We start from the raw sequence: 13653 nt of genomic DNA, 5'->3' as shown, positions 1-13653 counted from the left end.
ATAAGATTTCAATGGGACCTTATCCCACTGCAAACAAGTTGATTGCCATCTTGGGAAGCCACACCCATCTCTGAGAGGCTGTGTGAATGTGTGGCTCCAGTGGGTTTTCCCATTTACAGTGCAGTGCTGAACCTGACAGAGCTGAGTAGGAAGTTACAAATAGTGGGCAGCCTCAAAGTAGCAGAATTACTTCTGGGAGTTCCCAGATTCCAGACATTCTTACCTAATGGCTTCCATGTAGATTGGGTTCATGCACATTTCATGGATGGCTCTTGGCAAGTATTACCTGTTGGAAAAAAAAATGAAAAAGTGAAGGTAGCACCCAACACTCAGACCAGGGTTCCTTTGAATGAATGATCCTTACTAAGGAGCTATGTAGGGACAATAGGGCAGTTCCACAGTGTACCTTACAGGTCACGGGGACACAGAACCCCTCTTGGCTCAGAGCCCTGAGATCTCAGCTGGTTTCTACAATTCACCAGGTCACCGTCTCCATACACACAAGCATATTCTGAACCTTGTATAATTTGCAACCAATTCATTGAGTGTAAATACTGTATTTTGCCAGTTCAAGAAGTTGTGTCCGTCTTTAGGAGGTGTAAATATACAATTAAGTGACAATATACAGTGTTAATAACTCATTGAAGATGTAAAAGTGATATCCTTTTACTAATAAATAAATTTAGAGTCAGACACATACTTAATGCTTCACCATTGTGAATCAATAATTGGATTCCAACTACTGTAATATAAACTGATGTGTGCTTTGATCTATATGTTAGATAATACAGCAGTTTTAGTATTTAATAAATTAACAGAAGTACAAGGGAACAAGAAGGGTTATACCTGCTGGGTTATTCACATGCCATATTGTACAGAATGAATTCTAGTTTAGCACATACCTTTTCTGCCAATCAATTGTTTCCTTCCTTTATACACTTTATTCAGTGCAGAAGCAGCTCTACTGTTGACAGCAAGCCCAAAAGTCCTTCAATCTTTATGCACAAGTTCTTGCATTGGAATCATTTGTGGAACTGTGAGTTGAGATCTTGAATGTTGCAATTTGGGGGAGTCACATGATGGATTTTGACCTCTGGATTTGACATTTTGTTAATGAATATCTCAACAGCTCTTAATTAATATAAATGTTGCTGGTAATTATACAACTCACCCTACTCTGCAATTTATTTGTTCATAAAATCCATCTTCTGTGTTTAGAATTTTTACCCCCATCAACCTGCCCCTGTGGTTTCTTTACATAGGACCTGGAGAACCATCACGAGTTTCTGTACTGTTTTCACATAAACCTACAAAATCCAGTCTATCCTACTGGTTACCTTTCCCTCATTCAAGGCCACATTCCTTACCTTTCCATAGACCTAAGATCAAATTTCTCCTTTTGAATAAATTTGGTACCCCAACTTTAAATGTCTAGAAATGAGCATCAATCATGATCTTTGCCTTAATTCTATTGTTCTCTGGGTTTCCTCTTCTGGTGAATTCATGAGGTCAATCTGGATACTCATGCAGTTATTTCTTTTTGTCAGGCTGTGTTATGGGCTCTGTATATACAGAAGTGTCAAAACAAAACAGAATTTCTGTTCTGAATGAACTCAGTTCCTAGTGGAGAAACACTCAATGAGAAGAGTCACAGTGAATTGTCTTCATGTTGCTGATACCACCTGACCATGCTCACCCTGAACATCTGGAGGCCATTTCTTATGGCAAAGGGCCCTTTGCCTCTCACAGGACATCAGTACTGAACATCTTCACATTCTGTTCATAACCTCCCATCACTGGGTATCTCACTGTCTTGCCTTATGTGCACTGCTCACCCGAGTTATGCAAAGTCTCTGGCTAGCTTTTCTTCTGTCCCCTTTCTTATTTATCTTGTCTTTTAAAAAATTGTATACATGGTATCCATGGGGATAAATCACATACATGTTTATGATAAAAACATTTTTCTACCTAAATAAACTCTTTTAGATTCTTTACTATGTCAAGATAAGATAAAGATTTATTTTCACATTCAAAATCTCTTTGAGCTTCTTCCTAGTCATCCTACCTCAACTCCTCCTCCCATACCCTGTACAGAACCACAAGTAGATTTTATTTGCAAAGAGGATTCATATTTCTGGACCACAGGGTCTCTTTGTCTCTGAGTCCTTCTTGTGCTTCTGCCCCTACCTCACTATCTTTGTGTATTATCAGAATTCAAATAATCTACTAGAAAAGTACTTACTACCATGAGTTGGATGGATATTTGCTTTCATGGTAACATTGTATGAGGAAATTTCTAAACCAAAAACTTTAACCACTTTTGCCATTGCCAATATTTCCATAATTAAAATTTAAACATAGAAATTCACAGCAAAGAATAAGGGTACAATTCCATCCATTATTTTTATATTCAATTAACTGTAAAAAATTTATACTTGATATGACTATTGTATATTTTACCATTATTTTCTTTAACTATTTAATGTTCTGACATTGAATGAGAACAGTATCACTTTGATTATAATCAGTTATCCAGATTCAACAAATCATATAGATTCTAACGTATTTGTCAACATTGACTTTAATCATGAACAACTTTGAGAAGTGTCTCACCAGAGATCCTGAAAGACTTTCTTAAAATAGTTTAACATGAAAATTTTGTTAAGGAAAGTTAGTTTTTCCTCAGGTAAGAGGTTTAAATATCACACTAAACCTCCCTGGGTTACACCAGATAGTAAAGTACATGATCTCAAACTTAGTTTCCAGCTTAAAAGTCTATACTTATGTTGTTATCAAGATAAAATTTTATTGCCTTATGGATTTCTATAAGATCTGAATTCTTCATGTAGGAATAAGAGACAATGAAAAAATTAAATGTAACATATGACTCCATGTCTGAGCACAAATTAATATATACATACTCTCTAACACCTGGCATTTTTTGAGTAGTGAAAGAAATTTCACCCTATAACCAACCCTGAGGGGTCTCTCCTTGAAATCCTTTCCATCTTCATTTCACCCTGGTTAAACTTCCTAGGCCAGAGACCATGACAGCCATTCAGAGCAGGGGTCATGTCCTGTGTTGTGTGGTCAAATGTCAAAGAGAGAGAAAGAGAGAGAGAGAGAGAGAGAGAGAGAGAGAGAGAGAGAGAGAGAATATGAATATGAATTAATGAAGAGTTAACATTATACAAGGATAAGTCTCACCTTCATCCTGATCCCTACTTGTCTTGGGATTTCCTCAGGGACCACACCTACGTTTATGTTCATGAGCTGATTCATGGTCTGTCCCCAGATAGTTTAAGAAAGGAGAAGGACAATTGTATCAGTGAGGTTGCTTATTTTGCAGTTACATTCTACGGTTACAATATGCAATGTTAGGAGCTTTGTGTAACTCTCAAGAAATTCCATTGTCTGAAATTACTATTGCTTGGTAAAATGTTATGGTTGTCTAATAAGAGAGTTTCTTTATTCCAAAGAGCTGTGTGCCTGAGATCAAGGTTCTGTCTAATAATACTCTAGCCAGAACCTCCTCATGCAGGGCATTGCTACAGCAGCTAGGCTTCCTATGTCTTTGCACACAGTTTTCCCAGCAGTCAGGTGTTCTGTCTTTGTACAGAAAATTTCTAGCCACAAAGGATGCCACAATAATAATAACATCACCAGAGACCCCAATCCCAAACACAGAACTTCTACATCTGTGAGAGATGCCCTTGATCCAGATAATTAGTTAATAAACACATCAGAGTGATCTTACCTGCACATGAACAAATTCACTCTATGAATAGCAATGGGGTAACTCTCCAAGCTGCCTCAGGTATAGAGCCGGCTCAGAACCCCCATCCTAGGTGTTGCTTTAGTTCTATTTGTTTCTGGTGCTATGTCTAACAGGAACAAACACATGCAAGTGGTGGAAGGTGGCAATGTGGGTGAAGCCCAGGTGGACCCTCTATGTACATGTTATCCCATTAATCAGGGTCAAGATATGGAATTTCAAGGGAACTATTCATATCCCATCACTGTGAAGAATACTTTGCTGAATATAGGCAAAAGTAACAGAAGATGGTGCCAAAAGGACTGTATGATGTACAAATATGTAAACAACTTTACAATCTCTAAAATAAAATTACACCAGGAAACTCATGACTGGAAACAAACACACATCTCCAAATACAGACTCAATATTTTGAACACTACGAAAAACATATTTGCATATGGGGGATGATTAATGTGAATTAAATTTATAAAATATCTGGGAAGGGAGAAACTATTAATCAGGGTCAGGAGGCTCCTTATGAACTATGAGTCAGGATACTAAGAAGTGAAGTGTAACAGGGCCCATCAGCCTGGTGATTTTTGTATTACTTCCCCTCTGCCTGTGTCACTGTGAGTTACACGTAGCTGCTCCCACTGCCATGGGCTGCCCCACAGTAGTAGACATTCTCATCCTCTTCCTGAATGTTCTGGATGGTCAGGTACCGATCCAGGCCTGAGCCTGAGCCTGAGCCTGAAAAGCGATCAGGAATCCCATCCCCCTTGGATCCCACATTTCCACTACTGCCCACTTCCATCACAAACCGGGGGCTCTTCCCTGGGCTTTGCTGGTACCAGTCCACATAGTAGTTACTGTAGCCACTGCTCAGGGTGCAGGTGAGTTTGGTGGTTTGTCCCAGGGAGGCAGATGTAGAGGGTGGCTGAGTCAGCACAGGTTGGGAAAAGGACCCTGTAAAAGCAGACACATCATCACAGTGGAAGTCAGGGCCAGGGTACATGTCTTTGGGAATCTGAGCCAGCGAGGACAGACTCAGGACAGGGGTCTGCCATGGGGCACTGAGGTCTGTTCCTACCTGGGCAGTGAGTGAGCATGATAAGAAGGAGAAGAGTCCTGACCATGTTGGACACAGTTTCCTGAGTTCCAGAGCAGGTGTGGGCTACCCCTGCCTTTCTTATTCCTCCCCACTGGCCTTAAGGAGGAGCAGGTCATGCAAATGTGCCTCCACCCACTGCCTCTCACTGGTTGCACTTCTGGGCCTGGAATGATGCAAGACCCAGTCTGGAGGGTGGTGATATTTTCATTTGCCTGACAGGCAGAACCTAGAATTAAGCAGGTCCTGGGATTACACAGAAGATCACAGTTGCTGAGCCCACATTAGTGTCATAGAGCTAACTTCCTCTGTCTACCCCTATTGAGATGTGGAGTCCTGTGGGGACATCTTCATCTGTGAACATTTTTTATGGGCCCCCAGAAAGTGTTCCATGGTGTTTCCTGAAGATTACATGTAAAAGTTTAGTCTCCTATTGGTTCCTGACTCCATCTTTTTTATTTTTTTTTCCTAGAAATACTGATGGAGGTATTTGTGTGTCAAGCAATGTTCCCAGATTAATATTACCACTGTATGTGGACACTCTATGATTTGGGGGACTTGTTGTTTCCCAGGAAAATTCACCAGGAATTGATCACCAAATATAAAAGTGCTATGAAACAGAATAGAGCTGGACATTCTCACTGCTTACAGTCATTAGAAAACAAACTCATAGAGTCATAATAAAGCTTTTGCTTATATTATATTATCATCTCCATTTTTCCAGAGAGGAATTTGGCTGCTCTGGTAAGACACTTGCCCAAAGACATAAAAGAGCACAAGTTCCAGAGTTTAGATCACTCTGATCAAATGAATAATATTTACTCATAAACATTAAGCCATTGGACTAAGGGGAAAATTGTGATACACATCTATATTAAAAATAACTATAAATTAAGAGGCATAAACCAATACAAACTACTTGTTTTACATTTGCTGAGATCAGAAGAGTGACATGGATTTCACTGGGCTAAGCTCAGGGGGTTGACAGGGCTATGCTCTCTTCTGGAGGCTCTGGGAAGAAACCATATTTTTGCTCTTTCCAGATTCTAGGAGTCACCCACATTCCTTGGATGGTGGTCACTTCTTCCATCTTGAAAGCTAGAAACAGTAATTGAAACTTTTTCATATCACATCTCTCTGGCCACTTGTAATTTTCTATTTTACTTTTAAGGACCCTCATGATCTCTCTGTATGCAGGTAAATTCCAGGATTATATCTTCTCTTAATGTGAGTTGATAAATAACACTAATTACACATGTAATGTATTATCACTTTATCATGCTTCCTAACAGGGTTTAGGGCATGTATGTCTTTGGTGTCCATTATTCTGCTAACCACAGTGCTCTTCTCAAGGGAACTTTTAATCATTTATGCATACTCATTGAAAACATAATAAGACATCACTAAAAAGGCAGAAAGAAATAAAATTTGGAGTTTTGTGTTTTCATTACACATGAATGATACTTCATAACACATTGGATAATTTATAATTATATATAATTTATACTACAATTTTATTGTTATGCATCAGAATTCCCTGAGAATATATATCATGAATATTATTCTGGTTTTGTGACTTTTAGCACCATATAGAAAGTAGAATTTTCTGTCCCTTCTCTGTGGGTTAATAGCTCTGTGTAAGACTTAGAACCATCATACCTTGTACTACAATGTTAATCAGCTTATTCTACAGTTGCAGATCAGGGATATGAAGAATACCTGTATTTGTCAAGGCATTTTTGATCTTGGCAATTATCTGATTGCTCAGAATCCTGATACTTATCTTGAGTCTGAGTAGCATGGAAGACACCAGGGAGGGTTCCCTGTAGTCTATTGGTATCATTGTATGTGGGATCTGCTGACACTAAAGCCATGGTTCAGAATACTGGTGATCCAGGAGTTGCAGAGATGGAGGACAGTTGACTGAATACACCCTAGGAGAGGGAACCTGCAAACACAGATAGGAGTAGGAGGTGAAGTAAGGGCAAGATAAAAATTGCTCATGGATTCTGAGACTGAGTGGTTGATGTGAAGAAATAATTGAGACTTGCTAAAGACCACTGTTAACCTGAGCAATAAATGTGGGACAGCAAGGGGAGTACAAGTCATAGTGGACACAGACCCTGATTCTCACAATAGGAATGGGCTGTTCCAGGCCTTCTTTAATTCTGCACCATCCTGCTAATGGAAGGCTGGTCATGCAACTGTGTTTTCATCATGGCTGCCCAGCCTCTTGCTAAGCCCTAGTGCAGGAGTCCAACACACATTTCAGACTGAGGAGAATGAAGTTTTGCTTTCCACCTTGGGGGACCCTTGGAAGCAAACACCTGATGGGATGAGACAAAGGTCTCTCCTCCAGGGATTCAGTCAGGTCAGACAAAACACAGCTGCTGAGTCTCTGTCAGTGAACAGAGTGCCCACCTGCAAGACCAGGGCTTCTTGGAGTGAATGCTTCTAACTAAAACTGCTTTGTTGGGGCCCCTCAGCAGTCCCAAAGTGCCCTCTGGTGGTCTCAGAACACATACCTTCTGTTGGTCCCAGGATCTGAGATTTCACCTTGAATCTGCAGCTCTGCAGGTCACTGAGTCTTTTCACACATGGATTGTCTGGGTTGCATATTAATACACACTATATATAATTACTGTAATTTCTTACTTAAATAGTGCCTATTGGTGACACTATGTAAAGTCACATTTACATATATAGATGTCAATTAAAAATTTTAGTGCTCTTCATATAGATTCTATAAAACTTGTATATCTTCATTACAATTTAGAATATACATACATCTTAAGTGTGCTCCTAGATTCCAACTATAGATGTGTTTGGATCTTAAGCATTTGAGCCAATTTAATTGTTTCAATATTTGATTAAGTAAAGGAAGTACTAGGTATAAACTGAATGGAAAGTATGGTTTGCAGCTGCCATGGCATGTTGCATCAGAATTCGATCCAGTTCAGAACATACCTTCTCTAAAAATCACTTATTTTCTTCCTTTATCCAATTGACCCAGTAAAAAATTGTCTGTTTTGTGGATACTGAGCTCACAAAGTTTTCATACTTTTTAAATGAGTTCCCCCACTTGTATGGTTTGTAGGATTGTGGGTTGAGGGATTAAATGTTATATATATATATTTTTTTTGTTCAAATGGTAGATTTTGAGCTTGGAATTTAACATTTTGTGGATACATACTCATTCTCTCTTATTTAATTTAAATATTGCTATATGTTATTACAACTCACCTATTCTGTAGTATATGTGGAGGCTGTACCTCCATCCAAGTGCTCCTGTGGTTTCTTTACTCAGTACCTAGAGCCATAGCACATCTTTCTCCCTGGCTCTACATTCACCCATATGATCCAGTCCACACTAAGGGATAAAGCCCATGTTCACTTCTTGTTCTCTACAATACACAGCAAAGCTTCTTATTTAATCTCTCTCTCTCTCTCTCTCTCTCTCTCTCTTTATTTATTTTGGTACCAGAGATCTATCCCAGTTTTTCCCATATGTAAAACAGATGTTCTACTACTGAGCTGAATCCCCAGCCCCCATAATATTTCATCTTGAACAGCACAAAACCCAAATTAAAAAATGTACAAGGCACAGCAATCATGGTCATTGCCTCTTCCTGAGAGTCCTTCTCAGGTGAACACACATATTTGTTCTCTAAACACATGGTAAATTGGTCCTTTCTGTTGATAACTGATAAAAGATCTCATCACCATAGATCCTATAACACCATGATTTCCCCACCCATATCATGAACTGAGGGCACTTTCCTGAGCCCTCCAGTATACCAGTATGCACTGTAAGCATTGCTCAGAATGCAGGTAATATTTACCCTTCAACTTAGAAAAGCAGATTCAGAGGGCAGCTGAGTCAGCACAGTGTCCGAGTGGAACCCTGGAAACAGGAGCCTGATTAAGGCTCTAGATGTGAGACAAGTAAGAATTATTACTAGAGGGGAAAGAACAGGGTTTGGTATCTGGGAGGCTGTTCTCTATGGAGGTTAGGACAGCGAGGAGGTCAATGAGCAACCAGGCCATGATGGAGCCTCTCTGAGCTCTGTCATTCAGATACCCATGCAGAGGTTAGACTCCTAATTCCCTCACATCCTCCAAACAAGGCAAGTTGGAACTTTTAAGGCAGTTGAGATTCTCAGAGCAAATGGTGAGAAGTTTGATTCCAACGTTAAACCTTGTTTTACTTCTAAGCGTTTCCTCCTGTTTTCTGGCTCTGTGATACCTAGGATTCAAAGATTATAAGTATGCAAAATCATACATCTCTTCTGCTGTTTGTTCTCCCATTGCCTCATGTATTCATTTGATGATTGGAGCCAACTTGGGGGCCTCCTGGGCCTTTGTCTCTGAACCTCCTTCTGGATCAGCAGTTGTTCCCAAAAAGTAATTGGTCGCCACTGTTGGGCTCATTTGTGTGTGTGTGTTTGCATGTGCATGCATACACATTTGTGTTTTCTTTTCGTTGTATAAACACACATGTGCTTCCTTTCTCTGAGGACACAGAGTCTGTATCTGCTAATGTAGAATGTATGAAGAGAGGCATCACATAAATTTGATCTGTCTTAACAGCTGTGCATCTTGGAGGGCTGGGCCTATTGAGAATCATTGCTTCAGAAATGGCAATTGAATTCCATATATTCTTTGTATAATTGTCTGCCTATTTGAGTTTTTAGGATCTAGTAAGTTTTGTCCCTTCATGGTGCTTTCCATAGACTGTATAGATATGAACTGTGATAAAGATCTTTTAGTATTAAGTTTGTAGATGTATAGATTATTATTTTTTTATTAAATTTGGAAATATTTTCTTGATAATTTTTCCAAAAAAATGTACTTTTGCCCATACATATCTTTCTAGAACTTTTGTAATGTGTATTTTTGTTTGCTTGAAGGTACAACATAGATCCTGTAGGCTTGGCACATGTTTTTGTTATTTATTTTTTGCTTCCTTGGACAATATAATTTGATCTGAACTTTAGTTCAGCAATTCTCCCTTTCTTATCTATTCTATATTTGATGACACATTTATTTCACATTTTCCTTTAAAATTATTGCCATGATTTGCTTTATTTGTATTAACATATTTATTACAGTTCAAAAATGAGGTCTTTGTCTAATACTCCCAATGTCTTTGGTTCCTCATGAATAGTTTCTATCAACTGGTTTTTGTGGGATTCTGGTGTGTGTTTGAATTTACTTTCCTGGCTTCAATATATTTGGGTTAAACTTTCCTGTTACTGCCTCATCATTTGGTTTTGAAAAACATGGACTTAGGGTATTACAATGTAATGACTGGAAATTAGAGCTCTTACTAGGAGGGCTTTAATTTTATTGTTGTTTTTGTCACTGCTATTTCCATTGTAGGTATTATTGTCATTGATGATGCATTGTTTTGTGATATTCTGGGCTATAACTTCAACTGAATTATTTGCATATGTATTGGCTAACTTCTGCATGTAAAAACATTAGTGGTTAGCTAATTATTAAACAGATATTTTCAAAAATGAACAGAAACAATACTTTTTTTCAGTCTTTGCTGAATATTGGGGTACACCTTTAACACTTGACTTTAATTAATATAGCATCAGTTTACACCTCTATCTTGTCCTTCACTTCATCTACCAAAGATGCAATTTCAGCCAGAGAAGAGAACTTAAGGTCTTTTCTCTTTCTACCTGATAGATAGCCCAGGAAAAAGCAAGTGGTTTTCTAGATACCTAGGAATATGTCAGAGATTTTTAAAACCACTCAAGAAGTTCCTATGCTCTAGTTTTTCTTTCTCATGTTTGGTAAGTCTCTTATTTTATTTTTTTTATACTGCATCACTTATTTCTGATGTTAATGGATAACTCTGATGGTTTTAGCATATTCATTGAGATGTAGCTGCTTCATTTAAATAAGCTCTGAGTCAATTAAAATTAAAATAGTGCTCCCTCCCCAGAATTCCCAGAAAGCTGACTCAGAAGCCCCTCTCTCTTGTTTTTTCATATTCCTCTTTCTTTTTTTTCTGTTTTCTATGTTTTCTTCCCTTCACTTGGGAGGAGATGAGCAGCTCTCTCCCATGCCTCTCTTTGGCTGTTGCTGCTCTATGAGAGAGGGAGCACCCTCCTAACCTGGCATCAGCTGTGGCAGTTGGAGGAGAGGGATTGGTGGTGAAGTTCATCGTACAACTAATTCACTGGCTACCCACTGAAGTCATGCATCTGTCTCCAGTATGTTGTCCCTGCCCATACCAAGCCTTGGGGAGTTTATCCTCCTCTTTTCTCTCCTTAGTCTGCCAGGTCCTCCTCCATATTACCCTTCATGCTGAAGAAAATGAGGTGGTAAATTGGCTCCTGGATGACCCCATGTCAATATTGTAAGGCTTATAGCTCTTCTGGGAAAGAGGAGAAAGAAGCAGAAGAGTTGGGCGGCACACAGCTCCAAAGGATATCATGAAGTTTCCAGGATCTTTGGAAAACCAGATTGGCTTTCCTATTGGAAAAGACAATCTCTAAGGAAGCCCACATGTAGAAGTGAATATGTGAAAAATGTCTACAAATGAATTGAAATACTTCTCATACAGAAAGATGGGGTAATTTAGTGGCTGGCCAAACCCAATTACAAGTTAAACTTTTATCCCAAAACATTTGTTTTTGTTAGGATCCTTTTGGGCAGGCTTTTAGCTACTACAAAGGCCCACCCAAAATATTTGAGATGTATGACCATCATATTTTTTCCCTAGCTGCAAAGACTGTTGAAGAGGATGAAAGAATTTCAATACTGAAGGCATTGGCAAGAGACAGTTTCTGTGGATCTGTTGAACTGAGATCTTCATACAACCACATGTGGATTTCCTTCCATTTGCAAGAAAAAGTTTCTGTGGATGTTTCTCATGAAATTTTGAGCATGTGAAATTTTGAGACTGAAGAGAATTATTCTGGATACATCAAACTGGGGTCTTCACACAGCCACATTTGGATATTTTTTTCACATTTTCCATGGCAGTGCAGTGTCAGTGAGGCCTTAGTTAACTTTTTAGTTTGCCCAAATTGAACCCATCAAAATACTTGCCTTCCTTATCAACCAACTGAATTGCCTGCATGTCAAAGGGTCCATGCGTACTCTTGCCCTGGTTAGTTGGAAATGGAGAAACTCATTCCTCACTGGCTTCCTATTACAATTGAACTGCTTCAGAAAGCACAAATAAATAGCTTCAGTTGATCCACTCTCAGGAGCTTGTGGCAGGTTACCTTACTACTCTGCAGTCTTCCCTGACTCTAAATTCCTTGTATATCTACCATCCCCTCAAGCATACCCTGGTGACTTGAGTCAAAGGAACAACCAAATTGTATCCTTCCTGTGTCTGTCTCAGGACCAGATTTCTCCAAGCACAACATCAAGCTACAGTGCCAGACAGAATTAAAGCAATATTTTATCATCATCTCCCAGCTGCCAGTGGGTGGAAACATTCTTATGCCAAATATTAAGTAGAGGAAAGGGAAGTGGGTGACTTCTCTAGTGGAATCAAATGGCTCTATTAAAAAAGATAATGCTGTAGAAAATGTGAGTTCTGTGTGGTGTGGGCTCACTTAGTCCAGCTGAAATCCAACAAAAAGATGAAGAGGGTATGGCTGGGAGGGAGTTGAAAAGATACCTCCAGAGACCAGTTTCAGAGAACTCAATCCACTTTATTATTGCATAGGCAAACTTTTTATGTGCAGCCTGTTACCAGGCAAATTTACCTGAGGGCCATATTAATCCAATGAGCTAGCAACACCCTTACTATTGGCAACCAATGGGCTAAAAGGACAGTGGCACACAGCAGAAGGAAAAGGAACACACTATGCACCTGAGGGTGGCCAGGTTACCATGGTGATGGGGCTAGTCATTGTCAGTGTTCCAAACCACAAATATCTGGACTCAGTGTGCTAAGCCCTAAGATCCCCTCACAAAGTCATTGTAGGCTGCTTTCTAGTTCACAAGCCCAACAGTATGGCACTGACTTATCAAGGCAAGAACACTGTGCTTCCCCATTTCTACCTTTGCAGCCTGTTTGAGGCATGTAGTTCAAACAACTGTTACCGTTTGCTGAAAAATAAGCTTGCCTGCTGTGGAAATGAGAATATGCAAAAGAAGGAAAGGCTATAGAGAGCTATACACAAGAATGTCAGTTCTCCTCTTTTTTTTATTATTGCATAGGGAAAATTTTTATGTAGTTTTGGTTCCATGTCGAAAAAATTTACATTTAATTTTCCGAAAAAAAATCTTTCAATAATGATAAGTAGAAAACCTTGTTCCCAGAATTCTAAGCTATTTTTCCTGTTGCTTTTGCTTGTTTCTCCATTGCATACATAATAAATTTTATGCATGTTAATCTGTATACTTTGGCTTCCACTGAATAGACACCCCTAAATTTTTTTGAAGCAATTTAATGAACTGATTCTTTTAGTGTGATATCTGTGCTTAATTTAAGATTCAAATTCCAATTTGTCTGGAAAGGTATTTCAGAATTTTCCTATACAAATCAGAGGGAGTAGTAAAAGAAGTTATTAAATGACCACATTAATTTTGTATCATTTCAATTTTCAGAGGTTAAAAACAAAATATTTTTTCATTTTTGTTTGAATATAAGTTTAAAATGGCATGCCATTAGGATACTTAAATTTGATGAAAGCATTTTTGCTAGTTATGTAAAATAATTTGGGATAAAGTTGCTATATCATGGTGCTCAACAAAAATGTATATAATGTATATTAGATTTTCTAATAATGATATTTTCAGTCATTTA

The 13653-nt window shown here is 38.7% G+C and overlaps 2 pseudogenes; one reads left to right on the top strand and one right to left on the bottom strand.

Moving 5' to 3' along the window:
- Positions 1–4391: 4391 nt before the first annotated feature.
- Positions 4392–4772, bottom strand: LOC113177284 (immunoglobulin lambda variable 9-49 pseudogene; annotated as a pseudogene).
- A 6545-nt stretch (positions 4773–11317) lies between these two features.
- On the top strand, positions 11318–12922 carry LOC113177282 (cyclin-I-like; annotated as a pseudogene).
- The last annotated feature ends 731 nt before the right edge of the window (positions 12923–13653 follow it).

The sequence above is a fragment of the Urocitellus parryii genome, chromosome 3 (genome assembly GCF_045843805.1).
Source record: "Urocitellus parryii isolate mUroPar1 chromosome 3, mUroPar1.hap1, whole genome shotgun sequence".
NCBI classification, from domain to species: domain Eukaryota; kingdom Metazoa; phylum Chordata; class Mammalia; order Rodentia; family Sciuridae; genus Urocitellus; species Urocitellus parryii.
The sequence above is the reverse complement of the archived record's forward strand: the minus strand, read 5'-3'. Positions and strand labels throughout refer to the sequence as shown.